Source organism: Pinus tabuliformis, chromosome J, assembly GCF_031772625.1.
Source record: "Pinus tabuliformis cultivar Carrire ecotype Pingquan chromosome J, CPIR1, whole genome shotgun sequence".
Taxonomy (NCBI): domain Eukaryota; kingdom Viridiplantae; phylum Streptophyta; class Pinopsida; order Pinales; family Pinaceae; genus Pinus; species Pinus tabuliformis.
In genome coordinates this window covers 1,493,610,536-1,493,617,414 of record NC_142295.1, presented here as the reverse complement: position 1 = coordinate 1,493,617,414, position 6,879 = coordinate 1,493,610,536, and positions in this window count along the sequence as shown.

The window sequence follows — 6,879 nt, the reverse complement described above, 5'->3', positions numbered from 1 at the left end:
TTTCATGAATTAGAAGTTAATCCTAAGTTTTTATTGTGTTGCTCCAAGCTTACTCTGTTCTACCTTTGTCCTGTTTCTTTTGGCTGTGAGTGAATACTGGTTTTTAAGTCTTTATATCGTTGTGCCGAGTTGGGCGAAATTAGCTTCGCAAAGAGTCATAGAGCTGCACGAACTTCGGTCACTCCTCTGCTTCTCCGCGTAAAAAAATTCAGGCGAAATCAGCTTCGCGAGTCATAGAGCTACACGAACAACTTCGGTCACTCCTTTGCTTCTCCGCGTAAAAAAAATCAACATGGTATGAGAGCGGATTAAACTCTGTTAGTGTAAATAAAATTGTTTTTACTGGCAGCAGAATTGTTTTGAGGGCAGAGTGTTTTCAACATATTTACCAACAAGTAGAAAGTTTTTTTTCTTATGCCAAGAAATGGCAACATCAAGCACAAACTTGACTAATCCTCAAATACCTCAGTTTAATGAAAAAAATTATGATTATTGGGCTATTACAATGAAGACCCTATTTTCTTCTCAAAACATTTGGGATTTGGTGGAGAATGGTTTCCAAGAACTAGCAGATGCAACAACATACAATGCCTTATCTCGACTAGAAAGAGGTTTGTTACGGGACAACATAAAGAAGGATTCAAAAGCTTTATTCTATATTTTCCAAGCAGTTCATGAAAGTATTTTCCCAAGGGTTGCAGCAGCAACGAAGTCTAAGCAAGCATGGGACACCCTCCAGATAGCCTACCAAGGCATGGGAAAAGTCAAGACAACAAAGTTGCAAATGTTGAGAAGAGACTTTGAAACACTTTGCATGAAAGAGTCTAACAATGTAGACTCGTTTTTTACACATGTAAGTTGGTTGGTTACTTAAATTAGGCCTCATGGTGAGACACTTGAGGAAAGAAAAATAGTTGAGAAAATTTTGAGAAGCTTGCCAACAAGGTTTGATGCCATTATTGTGGCCATAGAAGAGACAAAGGATCTCTCACAGTTCTCAGTGGATGAGCTTAATGCCTCATTGATTTCTCATGAACATAGACTGAATAGAGCAACAAGCTCCTCACTGAAGCATGCCTTCAAGACACAAGTATCATTTGGTCAAGGTAGAGGCAGAGGAACATCATATGCTAAAGGAAAAGGAAAAAGCCCACATAGAAGTGGAAAAAGCAACCCTTCAAGCTCAAGTGGAAGAGGCAGCAATCAAAATCCAAGTCAAGGCCCAAGCCAAAATCAAGCACAAGGTCAGAGGTATGATAAATCTCAAGTTCAATGTCATTACTGTAAAAAGTAGAGTCACTATGAAAATGAATGTAAAAAGAAGCAATATGGCATTAGTAAACCAAGTGTAAATTTCACAAAAGAAAACCAGAACCATCATAGGAGGTTTTTAGCTTGTAATGTAGTACAAGAAAAATAGAGTGATATATGGTATCTAGATTCAGGGTGTAGCAACCACATGTCAGAAAACATAGAAATGTTTTCCAATCTAAATAAAAGTGTGAAATCTGAAGTGACATTAGGGACTAATAACAAAGTCTCTGTCATGGGAGAAAGAAGAGTTAATATCCTAACAAAGAAGGGGGAGAAGAAGTACATCTTACATGTTTACTTTGTCCCCGGTCTAAAGCATAACCTCATAAGCATTGGACAGTTCGTGCAAAAGGGCTATAATGTCTTCTTCAAAAATGATGTGCACACAATTTTGGATAGGCCTCCAAGCAGACAACTGATTGCAAAGGTTCAAATGACAAACAATAGAATGTTTCCCCTAAAATTAAAATTAGATTTGTAGAAAGAAGGTGCACACACACAACTCTCAATAAAATCAGAAGAGAATGGAAGAAAAGATGCAACTGTCATACAAGTAAACTTTCAAGCATAGGTCAAAGATGAAAATTGGTTATGGCATTTGGGATTTGGTCATCTCAACTTTGGAGGTTTGAATTTGTTGCATAGGAAAGGCATGGTGAAGGGACTACCACTCATAGAAAACCAGACAGCCTATGTGAAGGATGTATCTTGGGCAAGCAATATAGAGAGATATTTCCAAGAGGAAAGTCAATAAGGGCAAAGGCACCTCTGAGATTGTCCACTCAAATTTATGTGGATCAATGCAGACACCATCAATTGGTGGCAGCCACTATGTATTGACCTTCATAGATGACTACACAAGAAAGACATGGGTCTTTCTCCTAAAACAGAATAGTGAAGTGTTGGAGTGCTTTCGCTAATACAAGGCTCTTGTTGAGAAGCAAAGCGGACACTACATCAAAGTCCTCAGGACTGACAAAGGTGGAGAGTACATCTCAAACGATTTCCTTTGTTTTTGTAGGGAGCATGGAATTCACAAGCTATTTACAACAAGGTATACACCTCAGCAAAATGGTGTAGTGATAAGGAAGAATAGGACCATTATGGAAATCGCAAGGAGTATGTTGAAGGCAAAGCATTTGCCAATTCATTATTGGGCTGAAGTTGTCGCTTGTGCAACATATATCTTGAATAGATGTCTAACCAAAAGTGTCCAGAACATAGTTCCTGAAGAGGCATGGAGTGGAAGAAAGCATAGTGTCAGTCACATGAGAGTTTTTGGATGTGTTGTGTATGCACATGTCCCGGATGAGTTGAGGAGGAATTTGGACAGCAAGGGGGAGAAATGTATATTTGTTGGATATAGTGATGAATCCAAGGCTTACAAACTCTACAATCCATTAACCAAGAAGATCATAATCAGCAGAGATGTGCATTTCATAGAAGAGGAAGCATGGGATGGAAGTTTAGAAAAGACAATCAATGTCAAAGCATGCATACCACATGAGGACAGAGAGGAATTAACAACAACAAGTAGTTCCTCAACAATGACTCCCTCTACACTTATTCAAGCGCAACAAAGTAGGCATGAAGAAACACCATTAACAAATAATAGGGTAGTTTTGCGTAGCCAAGCAAGTGCTTCTCCAATCACATCGAAAAGTGCAACAACAAGTGACATGTCAAGCCCACCTTCAGCAAGCACAAGAAGAGAAAAATTCATAAATTTAAATGAAATTTATGAGCAAGAAAAAGTTGATAGCAGCGCTGGTCTGAATACCCTATTTGCACTATTTTTTCATGTAGATGACCCAATCCATTTTGAAGATGCAGTCAAAGAAGAAAAATGGGTTGTAGAAATGGAGAAATAAATAGAAGCAATAGAAAGGAATGACAAATGGGAGTTAGTGAGCCTTCCGAAAGGAAAACATGTCATTGGAGTGAAATCGGTCTATAATACCAAAAGAAACATTGATGGAAAGATGGAAAGGCACAAAGAAAGGCTAGTTTTCAAAGGATACAAGCAGCAGCATGGAAGAGATTACGCGGAGATGTTCGCGCCAGTCATGAGAATGGAGATAGCGCATGCAGTTATGGTGATTTCCGTGCAACATAAATTGAGAGTGTATCAAATGGACGTAAAATCAGTGTTCTTAAATGGGGTTCTAAAATAAGAAGTGTATGTTGTGCAACCACCTAGTTATGAGGTAGAAGGCCAAGAAGACAAAGCCTATCGATTGAGGAAAGCTCTTTCTGGGTTGAAGCAAGCACCGCGCGCTTGGTACAATAGGATAGATGCCTACTTGTTCAACAATCGTTTCGAAAAATGTGACAGTGAACCTACTCTCTACATCAAAGAGAGCGAAGGTAAGATTATCATTGTCGTCTTATATGTAGATGATTTGATTTTTATAGGTAGTGATGATTTCCTCATCGTTGATTTCAAACAAGTCACAAAGAGTGAATTTGAAATGACTGATTTGGATTGTTAAGATAATTTTTGGGCATAGAAGTGAAGCAAACATAAAATGGAATTTTTATCTCTCAAGCAATTTATGTGGCAGAAATTTTGGAGAGATTTAAAATGCAGAACAACAAGTTCGCACCAACTCCAACTGTCATGGGGTTGAAGTTGAGAAAAGAAGATTGTAGCAGCAATGTCAATCCGACATTATACAAAAGCATGATAGGTAGCTTGATGTATTTGACCGCCACTAGGCCGAATATAATGTATGTAGTAAGTTTGGTGTCGAGGTTTATGGAGACACTCAAGGAGACACATTGGCAAGCAGTGAAAAGGATTTTAAGGTATGTCAATGGGACAAAACATTATGGCATTTTTTACACATCAACAAGTGATTCCATGCTGGTTGGTTACACTAATAGTGATTGGGCAGGAAGTGTCGATGACAGAAAGAGCACGTCAGGATATGTTTTTCATTTGGGTTCCAGAGCCATTTCATGGGCCTCCAAGAAGCAACCAATAGTGTCACTGTCAATAGCGAAAGTTGAATATGTTACAACAACGGCAGCGTGTCAGGTAATTTAGATGAGAAGGATGTTGAGGGATCTTCATCATGACTAAGAGGGAATGATAACTATTTTCTGCGACAACACCTCAACAATTGCATTGTCAAATAATTTTGTCTTTCATAAGAGGACCAAGCATATTGGTGCTAAATATCATTTTATTAGAGAGTTGATTAACAAAGATGAAATTATGTTGTAGCACTGCAGGTCACAGTTACAATTTGCTGATATTTTCACAAAGCCATTGGCATGTGAAAGTTTTGTTTATCTCAAAAACTACTTGGGAATTGTCAGTGGCGGAAATTGTGATTAAGGGGGAGTGTTGGAGATATTAATCCAAACCACCGCGTTAAACACCCTAACAATAGCCATACTTATCAAAAGTATTTTTGCAGGTTGCATCTCTTTTTGAAGATGGAAGGACTGAAGCCAGAACAGAAGTACCGCGCGAACCATTCTGAAATGCAACAAAGAATTTAAGGCATAGATATGGGCAAGCATTAATTCCGCGACTATAGCCCGCACTCCACAACAACAACATATTAATTATTTTCTCTATCATGCATTAATGTAAAAATTGTATGTTGAGATAAAGAAGCAAGTAAAAGTCATTTTGCAATTAAGAGAGTAAGAAAAAAAGGGTGAAATAGAGTGAGAGTCTCTAAGGAGAAGATGGTGGAGAAAATTTTGGTGGGCGCAAGAAAACAATAGTGTGTGTTATTTTGCGTGAAGTGAAAATCCCTGTAAACCTTGTTTTTACTTGGTGAATGAGCAACAGTCTCATATGAATGTATTTTTCATGAATTAGAAATTAATCCTAAGTTGATATTGTGTTGCTCCAAACTTAATCTTTTCTACCTTTGTTTTATTTTTTTTTTGTCGTGAGTGAATACTGGTTTTTAAGTCTGTATAGCTGCATGCAAATCGAGCTGCACAAAATTAGCTTTGTGAAGAGTCATAGAGTTGCGCAAAAGTAGCTTCGCTAAAGTCACTCCTCTACCTCTCCGCGTAAAAAATTTCAACAAGTGGTACTCTTTTCTCCAAGTATTTCAAAACTAGATTTGTAGATCCCCTTCACAACTTTTGTTAAACTCTCTTGGCAAGGTCGTATGGCTTATGGTTATGATTAGCAAGAGAAAATGGACTTGGGTTGGTTTGTTGGACAATGGGTTCAACGCTCCTTGTGTGTTTTGTGACATAGAATAACCGCCTCGGCCTCTCATGAATCCTAACTCTAGCCATTGTAACAAAGACTAAGTTCTACTAAATTTTAGAGTTCTAACAATTAGTATTGGAGTGATAGTTCAAGAGTTCAATACTCACCATGCTCAGGCTGGCGGAGATTGTTTGACATTGTCTAGTGGATCTTAACTCTAACACGGAAACTAAGCCCTTTAGTTTTTGGTCTAACAACAATAATAATTCAGCCTAATTTATACTTAAATTTTCACTATCTTACTTATTATTGTGTTTAGTACTCAGTCCCGTTAAATTTAGTAAAGACTGTCACTTCTAAAGTGCATAGCATAACCTAGAAAGACAACTCCCCAGATGCTTCAGGTAAAAAGTCAAGGATACTTGGTCATAATGGGTTTAGTAGCACGAGCAACAACGACTTGTTCATAACGATTTCAGTAACACAAACAACAATGCTATTAAATTGAGTTTAGTACACGAAATTTGGACTATGCCTTGAGAACCGAAACCTTCAACCTTCAATACTTCCCGGTAATGAATTTCAACCTACATAATATTTTAACATAGTGGGATTAGGTGCAATTTTGAGCCACTATTTGCCACTGTGGAGGAAAACTTGCACCCGGTACTGTCGGATAACTCGATACTCTCAACCCTAAAATATAAAAGATAATAAATTTATTAGAGAAAGAATTCTTGTATATTGATTTAAATTTTAAAAATAGAAACATATTTTTACCAGTTAAATCTACTATCAACGACAAATATAAGCAAACTGTACTTTACAAAAATAGTACACTTCAAAATTTCAACGTGATATTCCTAAAAATAACACTCAAATCAAAGGAAACAAATGCTTGTCGAAGAGTCGAATAAATTAATTTAACATCCACAATCATAAAGTAGGATGAGATCCTGATCACGACTATTACACTGTTATCATGTGCAACAATTCAATAGTTCTTTCGTAATGGGAACTACCTCTTATCTTGATTATGAGGCTGACGTTTATCCGGATTATATTTTATCTTATGTATTTAAATTATTTTAAATTAAAATCTAATTAAAAAAAATAAGAACAAAGTGTATGATAGGATTTGATAAACTTCTCTATGGCAAGACTTGTAAGACATTCAACTGGAAACCAAATAAACTATATATTAAATGATCTCAAAGAATTATGTACATATAAATACATATAGGAAATAGTTGAATTAGTTATTGGGAGTTATTGGACTCCAATAACTACTTAAACTGACCCAAGGTTAATCCTGAGAATTAGTTATCTAACAATCCCCCCTTAATCTGAAGGGATATACAAATGTCCAAGAACGAGAG